Genomic DNA, 13,221 nt, shown 5'->3' with positions numbered 1-13,221 from the left:
TCTGGCCAGGATTCAAGCCAAGGTGTGTTGTAGGGAAGCACATTGCACTTGACTTTTAAAAGGTAATTTAAAAGTCGACACACAGGCATCCTCTGCGCCAAAATCTGCAGCGCTGACATCCGCAGCATTTACCGTTAAAGTGATTTCTGCAGAAGTCGGGAACATTTTCGACAAGTCGCCTTGGATTGAATCCCGACCTCAATCTCTTCACTTCTGTCTTCTTTCTGAGTGACAGATAGCAGCTGATGAAAGGGATGAAGTGAGATGATGTAACACCACTTTAAACACACACACTGATTCAACCCAATGACAGAACAATCAAGGGCCAATCAACAGTTCTACTCTGGATAATATTTCCATTACTTTCTTGACATAGGTAGAGCATACAAACACAGGAGATTTGACAAATGTTCAACGCACATCAGAATCCCTTCACTTACTGAGCAATGAAACCAAATACATGTACTGTATTGGACTTTAATGGTTATCCATCTCCTGCTGCACATTGCTCAGCCTCTGTCTCTCTTCCATCCTCTATCTGGAAGTAATTATCGTGTGTGTGTGTGTGTGTGTGTGTGTGTGTGTGTGTGTGTGTGTGTGTGTGTGTGTGTGTGTGTGTGTGTGTGTGTGTGTGTGTGTGTGTGTGTGTGTGTGTGTGTGTGTGTGTGTGTGTGGAGAGAGAGCCAGGGAGGATTGTGATAGAGTGGCCACTTATTTCTATTATCAGATCCTAGAGATAAACAAACATGGTGTCCAACTTTTCCTTCAGCAATTTGATGGATCATTTAGTGAGTGTGAGTGTGTATATGTGTATGTGTGTGCGGGAGTGTAAGCCTGCTCACACTAGCTCATGCAATTGTGACTGAGTGTGTGTGTGTGTGTGTGTGTGTGTGTGTGTGTGTGTGTGTGTGTGTGTGTGTGTGTGTGTGTGTGTGTGTGTGTGTGTGTGTGTGCATGCATACCCACCCACCTAGACACCCACCAACACACCTAGACTCCCACTCACCCACCCACCCACCTAGACTCCAACCCAGCCGCCCACCTAGACTCCCACTCACCCACCTATACTCCCACACACCCACCTAGACATCCACCCATACCACCCACCCACCTTTACTCCCACCCCCCTAGCCATTAACCTAGCCATCCACCCACCTAGCATCTACCTAGCCATGTACCTATCCATCCACCCACCTAGGTACCCACCCACCCACCCACCTAGCCATCTATCCACCCATTTATCAATCCATCCACCCACCCACTCACCTAGCCATCCATCCATTCCCCACCTAGCCTTCCACCCACCCACTTAGCCACACATCCACCTAGCCATCCACCCACCCACTTAGCCACACATCCACCTAGCCATCCACCCGTCCACCCAGCCATCCACCCAACCACATAGCCATCTACCCACAAAACCATCCATCCACCCACCTAGCCATCCATCCACCCACCTAGCCATCCACCCATCCACCCACCTAGCCATCCATCCACCCACCTAGCCATCCATCCACCCACCTAGCCATCCATCCACCCCCCTAGCCATCTATCCACCATTTATCAATCCATCCACCCACCCACCCACCCACCTAGCCATCTATCCACCCATTTATCAATCCGTCCACCCACCCACTCACCTAGCCATCCATCCATTCCCCACCTAGCCTCCCACCCACCCACTTAGCCACACATCCACCTAGCCATCCACCCACCCACTTAGCCACACATCCACCTAGCCATCTACCCACAAAACCATCTATCCAACCACCTAGCCATCCATCCATCCACCCACCTAGCCATCCATCCACCCACCTAGCCATCCATCCACCCACCTAGCCATCCATCCACCCACCTAGCCATCCATCCACCCACCTAGTCATCCATCCACCCACCTAGTCATCCATCCACCCACCTAGCCATCCATCCACCCACCTAGTCATCCATCCACCAACCTAGCCATCTATCCACCCACGTAGTCATCCATCCACCCACCCACCTAGCCATCCATCCACCCACCTAGTCATACATCCACCCACCTAGTCATCCATCCACCCAGCTAGTCATACATCCACCCACCTAGTCATACATCCACCCACCTAGTCATCCATCCACCTACCTAGCCATCTTTTGCTACATTTCATAGTGTAAAAGATCTTCTATGTGCTGGGAAATACCAGTTATAATAGGATAACAGTAGGATAATAGTTGCTATCAGCATCAACGAACCCTCTGTTGGTTGGTGTTGCTTCCCATCGTTCACAAAGATTTTCTAATTAGGTCTTAGTCTAGTTTGATGAATCTCAGCCTCATCTCCCTGGATCAATCCCTGGTTCAATACAGCACTTTAATTAATTACTGCCTGATGAGGATGAAGATACTGGAATCTATCTGAGCAAGCAGCTAACTGCGTCTCTCTGTGTGGGGATGCTGCTTATGGAGAAAGTTAGGAGGGTGTGTTATTACATGTGAACCTGGAGTCATGCACTCTCTTTGTTTCCTAGAAGTCGTTGAGCTAGATCAATGCGAGTTAGAGTCATTACAAGTCATTACTAGCCTCCTCGGCCCTCTATTACATAATCTGGTATTCTCCCTTTCCCTTTATCTGTTCTTTCTCTATCTATTCCCTCTCTCTACTAGCCCTGCTCCTGGGCTGATGTGAGATATTCAGTGGCAGTGTGATTGTGCTGTGGGGGGGGAGGGGGGGGGGAATCAACAGCTGAAGAGAGAAACACCAGACAGAAGAGACAAACATTGACTTTGAGGCACCTTATCAGAGCCAGTGAAGGACCAGGGAAGTGAACAAGAGGGAGAGGTGGAGAGGCAGACAGAGAGACATTCAAAACAGGCTGTGATTGTGTTGTGTGCTCTCATTGTACTGTACTACATTGTCTTTCGAATGAAAGCCTATCCCTCTTGTTCACTGCCGTGGCCAATTAAAACGACCTTCCAGCAGTGGTTGACATATTTGCTGAAAATAGCCACCTCTCCTCACCACCACATACCTTGGTTGTCAAAGCACCTTCACGTGCTTTCGCGCTCCCCAACTCTCGCAGAGAGGGTATTTCACATTACCATTACCACTTCCTCCATAAGCAAAATGGCACCGACAGAGATTGTAACCTCGCTTTTAGTCCTTAGGAAACTACGCATTGTTTTTTTGTAATGTATTATTTCTTACATTGTTAGCCCCGGCTGTATGTTATTACATACAGCCGGGATAACTATAGGATATCAGAGCGACGTCAATTTACCAACATTATGACCAGGAATATGACTTTCCCGCAGCGGATCCTTTGTTCGCACCACCACCCAGGACATCGGATCTAATCCCAGAGGCCGACCCAAAACAATGTCATCGCCACAGAAGAGGTAGACGGAGCGGCCTCATGGTCAGACTTTGAAGGCGTGCACACCACCCACCTCTTCCAGGTATATCACTCGCCAACGTCAAGTCTCTAGACAAGAAGGTAGATGAAATTAGGGAAAAGGTTGCTTTCCAGAGAGACATCAGAGATTGTAACATTCTCTGTTTCACAAAAACATGTCTCTCTCGGGATATGTTGTCGGAGTCGGTACAGCCACCGGGATTCTTCATGCATCGCGCCGACAGAAATAAACTTCTCTCTGGGAAGAAGAAGGGTGGGGATGTATGCTTCACGACTCATTGTGTAATCGTAACAACATACAGGAACTCAAGTCCTTTTGTTTACCTGACCTAGAATTCCATACAATCAAATGCAGATCATATTATCTCCCAGGAGAATTCTCAACGGTGATTGTATATCCCCCTCAAGCCGATACCATGACGGCCCTCAAGGAACTTCATTGGACTCTATGAAAACTGGAAACCATATATCCTGAGGCTGCATTTATTGTAGCTTGGGATTTTAGTAAAGCAAATTTGAGAACAAGACCACCTAAATTCTACCAGCATATTGATTGTAGCACTCGTGCTACACTGCTACACTGCTACTCTAACTTCCGCGATGCATACAAGGCCCTCCCCCGCCCTCCCTTCGGTAAATCCGACCACGACTCCATTTTGCTACTACCGTCTTATAGGCAGAAACTCAAACAGGATTGTCACGTTAGCTATCTTCAAACTCCCGATCATAAATAAACCAAGGTGCAGCGTGCATGGAATTCCACATCTTTTATTGAAAATGAAACTCACCAAAACAACAAAATAGGAGGAAAACGAAACGTGACGTTCTGGGGCTGCTCACAGGCAGCTACACAAAAACAAGATCCCACAATCACAGGTGAAAAAAGGGCTGCCTACGTATGATTCCCAATCAGAGACAACGATAGACAGCTGCCTCTGGTTAGGAACCATACTCGGCCAAAAACAAAGAAATTAACAACATAGAATGCTCACCCCACATCACACCCTGACCTAACCAAATAGAGAAATAAAACGGCTCTCTAAGGTCAGGACGTGACAAGGATGTACTCATGTCAAGAACTGTTCATCGTTGGTCTGACCAATCGAAATCCAGACTTCAAAATTGTTTTGATCACGCGGAATGGGAAATGTTCCTGACAGCCTCAGAGAATAACATCGATATATACGCTGATTTGGTGAGTGAGTTTATAAGGAAGTGCATTGGAGATGTTGTACCCACTGTGACTATTAAAACCTACCCTAACCAAAAACCGTGGATAGATGGCGGAATTTGTGCAAAATTGAAAGCGTGAACCACCGCATTTAACCATGGAAAGACCAGCTGGCTCTTGTGTTTATGGACATATTTAATCTCTCCCTATCCCAGTCTGCTGTCCCCACATGCTTCAAGATGGCCACCATTGTCCCTGTACCCAAGAAGGCAAAGATAACTGAACTAATGACAATCGCCCCGTAGCACTCACTTCTGTCATCATGAAGTGCTTTGAGAGACAAGTCAAATATCATATCACCTCCACCTTACCTGCCACCCTAGACACACTTCAATTTGCTTACCACCCCAATAGGTCTACAGACGATGCAATCACCATCACACTGCACACTGCCCTATCCCATCTGGACAAGAGGAATACCTATGTAAGAATGCTGTTCATTGACTACAGCTCAGCATTCAACACCATAGTACCCTCCAAGCTCATCACTAAGCTTGAGGCCCTGGGTCTCAATCCAGCCCTGTGCCTGGATTTTATGACGGGCCGCCCCCAGGTGGTGAATGAAGGAAACAACATCTCCACTTTGCTGATCCTCAACACTGGGGCCCTACAAGGATACGTGCTCAGCCCCCTCCTGTACTCCCTGTTCACCCATGACTGCATGGCCATGCACGCCTCCAACTCAATCATCATGTTTGCAGACGACACAACAGTGGTGTGCTTGATTACCACCAACAACAAGACAGCCTACAGGAAGGAGGTGAGGGCACTCAGAGTGTGGTGTCAGGAAAATAACCTCACACTCAACGTCAACAAACAAAGGAGATGATGGTGAACTTCAAGAACTTCAGGAAATAAAAACATCCTAAAGATTGATTCTATACATCGTTTGACATGTTTCTACGAACTGTAATGGAACTATTTTGACTTTTCATCTGGACTAAACTCACACGCTTAGTGAATTTGGAGTGCTGGACTAAACGCGCAAAGAAAAGGTATTTGTATTTGGACATAAATATGAACTTTATCGAACAAAACAAACATTTATAGTGGACCTGGGATTCCTGGGAGTGCATTCTGATGAAGATCTTCAAAGGTAAGTGAATATTTATAATGTTATTTGTGACTTCTGTTGACTTCTGTTGACTTCTGTTGACTTCAGATTATTGCAAAGTTTTCTTTTGCCGTAAAGCGTTTTTGGAATCTGACACAGCGGTTGCATTAAGGAGAAGTTTATCTATAATTCTGTGCATAACACTTGTATCTTTTATCAAAGTTTATGATGAGTATTTCTGTAAATTGATATGCTCATTCACCGGCGGTTTTGGAGGCAAAACATTTCTGAACATTACACGTCAATGTAAAATGGGTTTTTTGGATATAAATATGAACTTTATCGAGCAAAACATACATGTATTGTGTAACATGAAGTCCTATGAGTGCCATCTGATGAAGATCATCAAAGGTTAGTGATTAATTTTAGCTGTATTTCTGTTTTTTGTGTGTAACGGCTGTCTTCGTCGTCAGATGAAACAGATAAGTCATCGTCCGAAAAGGTGGACCAATACGCAGCGGAGTGAGTGTTCATATTCAATATTTAATTAATAGAAACACTTTAAACAAAACACGAAAATGAACGACAGCCTACAGTTCTGCTAGGTACAAAACTAAACAGAAACAATTACCCACAAAACCCAAAGGAAAAACATGCTCCTTATGTGTGACTCCCAATCAGCAGCAACAAGCATCAGCTGTGCCTGATTGGGAGCCACACACATGGCCCAAAACAAAGAAATACCAAAACATAGAAAAAGGAACATAGAACGCCCACCCAATGTAACACCCTGGCCTACCCAAAATAAAGAACAAAAAACCCCTCTCTATGGCCAGGGCGTTACATTGTGACGCCTCTCCTTGCTTGGAAAATGGCTGTGTGGTTTTTCTTGTCTAGGCGCTGTTCTAACATAATCTAATGCTATGCTTTCGCCGTAAAGCCTTTTTAAAATCGGACAATGTGGTTGGATTAACGAGAAGATTATCTTTAAAATGGGGTATAATATTTGTATGTGTGAGAAATTTGAATTATGAGATTTTTGTTGTTTTGAATTTGGCGCTCTGCTATTTCACTGGCTGTTGGTGAGGTGGGATGCTACCGTCCCATATGTCCTAGGGAGGCTAACAGGTATTGTGTCAATTTAAAACTTTTACAAGACAGATCACAGAAATGTCAATTTAATTAAATGTAGGCAATTTATTCATTACTACGTTTAACTAACATTAGATAGTTAATCCAGAGATTCTTACCTTTGCCTCGATTCGGCAGTCTCGTCCAGATCATCATGGCCTTTGTAGTTCGTTAAAATAGCCACATTAGCAGCTAATTAGTAATTCATTTTGTGGGGGTTAATCCAGGCAAACATATTGATAAAAGTCACCTTATCCTAGAGAGATTTACATGTCTATCAAAATGTTACACCAGGGTAAGCCTACACAAAACACAGCTTTTATTTTAAGTGTTTTTAAAATCCCCCATGGGAAAAATGTATGGTGGAAAACGATTGGAACCATTTCCCTGTTTCACCACTAGCTTTTATGGGTATTATGACTCATCCGGTGGTACTCTATTGACATGTGCTAGCATGTTGATTCTTCACAGTGGGAGAAACAGCCCAGCCATCAGAGGTTCACACTAGCATGGCCTACCCTCTCACTAGGACTAGCCTCACTTCCAGCCAAGCACATTAGTGATGGAATGTGAGCGCATTTAACAAGGATTATTACAACGTACAATACAAGCACAACTCTCACTCATTTTGACAAGTCATGTTGATTTCTAATAAGAATCATTGACGCTGCATCCCAATGACCTTGGCCAGGAGTGTAGCATTTAGACTACATAATATGTTTATTACACTCCCACAGAGTTAACAGGGTCACCCAGTACTACTCTGTTAATGAATAGCGGTCATCGCAGGTCATCAGGTTTATAGTTTCCTGACTGAACCTTATGAGAAGAGAGTGTCGCATCATCTATTTTTATTTAACTAGGCAGTTAAGATCAATTTCTTATTTACAATGACGGCCTACCCCGGCCAAACCCTAACAATATATAGATTAGATTTTTCTATTGTGTTATTGACCGTATGTTTGTTTATTCCATGCGTAACTCTGTGTTGTTTGTGTCGCACCACTTTGCTTTATCTTGACCAGGTCGCAGTTGTAAATGAGAACTTGTTCTCAACTGGTCTAGCTGGTTAAAAAAAGGTGAAATAAAAAAATTTAAAACAACGCTGGGCCAATTGTGCGCTGCCCTGTGGGACTCCCAATCACGGCCGGTTGTGATACAGCCTGGAATCAAACCAGGGTCTGTAGTGACGCATCTAGCACTGAGATGCAGTGCCTTTGACCGAAGCACCACTTGGGAGCCCAAAATCTATATTCAGCTATATTTCTTGTCTTTGATAGTTTATTTTATTCTGCCTTTTAGATCAGCAGTTAAAGTGTCTTAATAATGACCAAAGGTTTCTCTCCTAGTAGATTATTGATGTACTGTAGAGATCAGTTATTTGTGAGAAGAAATGCCATGGAAGCAGAAATGAACAGGTTCAAGAGCCTTTGGGGCTAATGTTTGTAAGTTTGTGGAATTAGTTATTGAGGAATGTGGCATGCCACTGAGACACACAGGGGATTTACAAGAAGGCAATTTGTACTCAAGCCGAATGTTCTAATTTCATACTGTATTGTCCACTTGTACAATAAACCTCTTTATACTGTATTGTCCACTTGTACAATAAACCTCTTTATACTGTATGTTCCACCTCTACCATAAACCTCTTTATATTGTATGTTCCACCTCTACCATAAACCTCTTTATACTGTATGGTCCACCTCTACAATTAACCTCTTTATTCTGTATGGTCCACCTCTACCATAAACCTCTTTATACTGTATGGTCCACCTCTACCATAAACCTCTTTATACTGTATGGTCCACCTCTACAATTAACCTCCTCTGTATAGTACCAACATCTTCTCATGTCCTCCCACTCACAAAGTACATAAAGAGCCTGTCATCACAGCGGTGTGTGTGTGTGTATTTGTATAGTCCTCCTGTATACATCTGTATGTGTTGTGGCAAAGAAGGGGGTCGAGTGATAAATGGCAGATATGTGAGGGCAGAACTAATAAACGGGCTCTGCCCGATCACTAAAATGGCCACGCCGATCAGAACTACAGATCACAAAATGGCCGACTGCCAAAACTACAATTCCCAGAAGCAAGGGGAACCCTCAGAAGGTGGAGCCGACCCACAGATAAAGGGTCAAGAAAAACCAGGAAGAGAGAGAGAGGGCAGGAAGGATCTATGAACCATGGAGAAAGAGACAATCTACATTGGCTGGATTTATCGTGTATGAGCTGGACTGTTTTGGACTTACCTGTTGGCGTTTAGACCTGGACCTACCGAGAACCAGATTTGTGTACCGAACCCTGCTATCCTTGACCTTACCTGCGGCCTGGGTGGACCAGGACAGAGAAACAAACACACAGGTACTGTCATGTTCAAAAGAACTTTAACCTGTTAGGGCTAAGGGGCAGTATTTACACGGCTGGATAAAAAACGTACCCGATTTAACCTGTTGGGGATAGGGGGCAGTATTTGCACGGCCGGATAAAAAACGTACCCGATTTAATCTGGTTACTACTCCTGCCCAGTAACTAGAATATGCATATAATTATTGGCTTTGGATAGAAAACACCCTAAAGTTTCTAAAACTGTTTGAATGGTGTCTGTGAGTATAACAGAACTCATATGGCAGGCAAAAACCTGAGAAGATTCCTTACAGGAAGTGGCCTGTCTGACCATTCCTTGAGCTTCTTGACTCTGTTTATTGAAGACTGAGGATCTTTGCTGTAACGTGACACTTCCTACGGCTCCCATAGGCTCTCAGAAGGTGGGAAAAAGCTGAATGATGTAATTCCAGCCCCAGGCTGAAACACATTAGCGCTTTTGGCAAGTGCTCTATCAGAGGACAATGGGCTGAGGCGCGTGCACGAGTCGACCCCATGTTTTCATTTTCTATCGTCTTTGAACCTAAACACAGATTCCCGGTCGGAATATTATCGCTTTTTACGAGAAAAATGGCATAAAAATTGATTTTAAACAGCGGTTGACATGCTTCGAAGTACGGTAATGGAATATTTAGAATTTTTTGGTCACGAAATGCGTCGTGCGCGTCACCCTTCTTTACCATTCGGATAGTGTCTTGAACGCACGAACAAAACAGAGGATATTTGGATATAACTATGGATTATTTTGAACCAAACCAACATTTGTTATTGAAGTAGAAGTCCTGGGAGTGAATTCTGACGTAGACAGCAAAGGTAATAAAAATGTTCTTATAGTAAATCTGATTTTGGTGAGTGCTAAACTTGGTGGGTGTCTAAATAGCTAGCCCTGTGATGCCGGGCTATCTACTGAGAATATTGCAAAATGTGCTTTCACCGAAAAGCTATTTTAAAATCGGACATAGCGAGTGCATAGAGGAGTTCTGTATCTATAATTCTTAAAATAATTGTTATGTTTTTTGTGAACGTTTATCGTGAGTAATTTAGTAAATTCACCGGAAGTTTGCGGGGGGTATGCTAGTTCTGAACGTCACATGCTAATGTAAAAAGCTGGTTTTTGATATAAATATGAACTTGATTGAACAAAACATGCATATATTGTATAACATAATGTCCTAGGGTTGTCATCTGATGAAGATCATCAAAGGTTAGTGCTGCATTTAGCTGTGGTTTGGGTTTATGTGACATTATATGCTAGCTTGAAAAATGGGTGTCTGATTATTTCTGGCTGGGTACTCTGCTGACATAATCTAATGTTTTGCTTTCGTTGTAAAGCCTTTTTGAAATCGGACAGTGTGGTTAGATTAACGAGAGTCTTGTCTTTAAAATGGTGTAAAATAGTCATATGTTTGAGAAATTGAAGTAATAGCATTTCTAAGGTATTTGAATAACGCGCCACAGGATTCCACTGGCTGTTACGTAGGTGGGACGAAATCGTCCCACTGGCCCTAGAGAAGTTAATTCTGGGCTGACTTTGGTGACAGTTTCCCACTTAATTTGTGACAAACGCTCCTAGCTTTGAAGAGGTTTGCCACAGTGTGTCAGACATTAGTGAAGACATCAGTCTGTATCTCCTGTTCTTCCTGGCTGCAATGCTGACAAACTCCAGGCTGTTGGTTAAGTCCCTGATGGAGGAGGGAGACCAGCAGTTCTGTGGCCCCTACAAGCTGACTGTGGAGGAGAAATCCGTCACTGGCGCGGGCAGCATTTGGTAAGCTAACACACCCACACTCCTCTCCCCTACCCTGCTCCGTTTTTAGTTAAGTTGCCAATGTGGGCTGACATACAAGTTAACTTACCGATCTCAGTTCATACATTACACACATTATTCTTATCTCCCTTCAATAACAGTTTGGTATGGTATAAGGAATACGCAGACAAACCTTCATGTTTAACTTAAGTGACGTGTATTGTACTTATCAATGTTTTGGATGAGCGCTCTGTTTTTGTTTCTGTTCCTCTCTTTCCATATCTGTAGCTTCCGGATATGCCGGAATAAGGACCCCGGCTAAGACAATCAGGCTGGGTTTGTAGTGCCTGTCCCGAATTGCGCGTTCATGTGAATGGCGTATTGGAAGACACGATGACAGTAGCGATGAAATTTATGTAAATGTGTTATATTGTGCTATATTGTATTATGATAAACCAATTGCAAAGGTTCAATGAAGATAATTCATGATATATTTAGCTGAGTGGAAAATATATGTTTTGATATTTGTAATGGCTTAATTAATGGATTAATGAGTTTATTATGTTCTGATGTGAGGGGCTTCCCCTACAAAAGGAGCCTCTCTTTCAGTTCAAGGGGGACCTTTTTCATTGAACTGTTGATTGAGCAACACTGTTTAGCTGTCCCTATAATACCATAGAATCATCTGGTGAAGAAGAGGTCAATTATGAGAAACTACGAGCCCGACCAAGGAGCCAAACAGAACTGCTTGAGCTGCCGATAGAACCCCCATATATACTGCCATAGAAGGGCAGCGGGAGCAGCCGACCGAAGGAGCAGTTGGGGGATCAATCAGAATGACACCCAACCATGGTAGCCCTTTTCCAGCAACTTCTCACCTGCCTTGAGAGGAGCGACGAAGACCTCAAGCAGGAGTTCCGGGGCCTATAACAATCTATCCTCACATCCCCTCATGATGCAGAACTCGCCAGTGAGAGCCCAAGATTGGGTCCGCCAACACCAGGACAACGGAGGATTGATGCAGCAGGGGCTTCAACTCCACAGCATGGTCCCCAGCACCAGGAGACCAGTCCAGCCACGCTAACGTCCACCCTCTAGCATTCCGAGGAAGGAGCCGAAGATGCCTTCATACCAGCAGGGAGAGGACATTGAAAACTACCTACTGAGGTTTGAGGAAATGGCCAAGACGTGGCATTAGCCAGAGGTGGAGTGGGCCTGCAGGCTTGTCCCATTGCTCATGGGCAAGGCCTTAGAGGCTTACACAGCAATGGATGAGCGGTTGTCCAACGTCTACAAGGAACTGAAGGAAGCGGTGCTGGAGAAGTTCGACATCTCCCCAGAGAACCTACCGTCAACGCGTCAGAGCAGCATCGATGCCATCGGGTGAGTCACCAACGGAGACGTACCATCTTCTCAAGGGCCTCAACCGACGATGGGTTCGACCGGAAGAGAAGACAGGATAAGATCGGTGAAGTCGTCATCCTTGAGCAACTTCTACAAGTTCTCCCACACAACACTCACACCTGGGTCCGAGAGCACGAGCCCAAGGATGGGCTTATGGCGACCATGTTGGTGCTGCAGGACCTTAACTCACGTAAAGGGAGCCCACCACGACCTTGCAGCAACCACTCCAAGGAGTTTGTGTGAGGAAGCGTTCATGACACTGATAAAACGCTTTTGCTCATCCCTTGTTCTCCAGAGCCCTGATTTTCGGAAGAGGTTCCTCGTACAGGTGTACGCTTCATGTGTGTGTGCGAGCGTGCGCAAATAGTCCTCCTAAATACATCTGTATAGTGTCATCTCCCTCAATGTGAGCAAGACAAAGGAGATGATCGTTGACTACAGGAAAAGGCGGGCCGAACAGGCCCCCATTAACATCGACGGGGCTGTAATGGAGCGGGTCGAGAGTTTCAAGTTCCTTGGTGTTCACATCACTAACAAATTATCATGGTCCAAACACATCAAAACAGTCGTAAAGAGGGCACAACAAAACCTTTTCCCCCTCAGGAGACTGAAAAGATTTGGCATGGGTCCCCAGAAAGCTCAAAAGGTTCTAGAGCTGCACCATTGAGAGCGTCCTGACCGGTTTCATCACCGCCTGGTATGGCAACTGTTCAGAATCTGACCGTAATGCACTACAGAGGGTAGTACGTACGGTCCAGTACATCACTGGGGCCAAGCTCCCTGCCATCCAGGACCTATATAAAAGGCAGTGTCAGAGGAAAGCCCATAAAATTGTCAGAGACTTCAGTCACCCAATTCATAGACTGTTTTCTCTGCTACCAC

This window comes from Salmo salar, chromosome 09 (genome assembly GCF_965601325.2).
Source record: "Salmo salar chromosome 09, fSalSal1, whole genome shotgun sequence".
NCBI lineage: Eukaryota > Metazoa > Chordata > Actinopteri > Salmoniformes > Salmonidae > Salmo > Salmo salar.
This window is presented reverse-complemented; position numbering follows the sequence as displayed.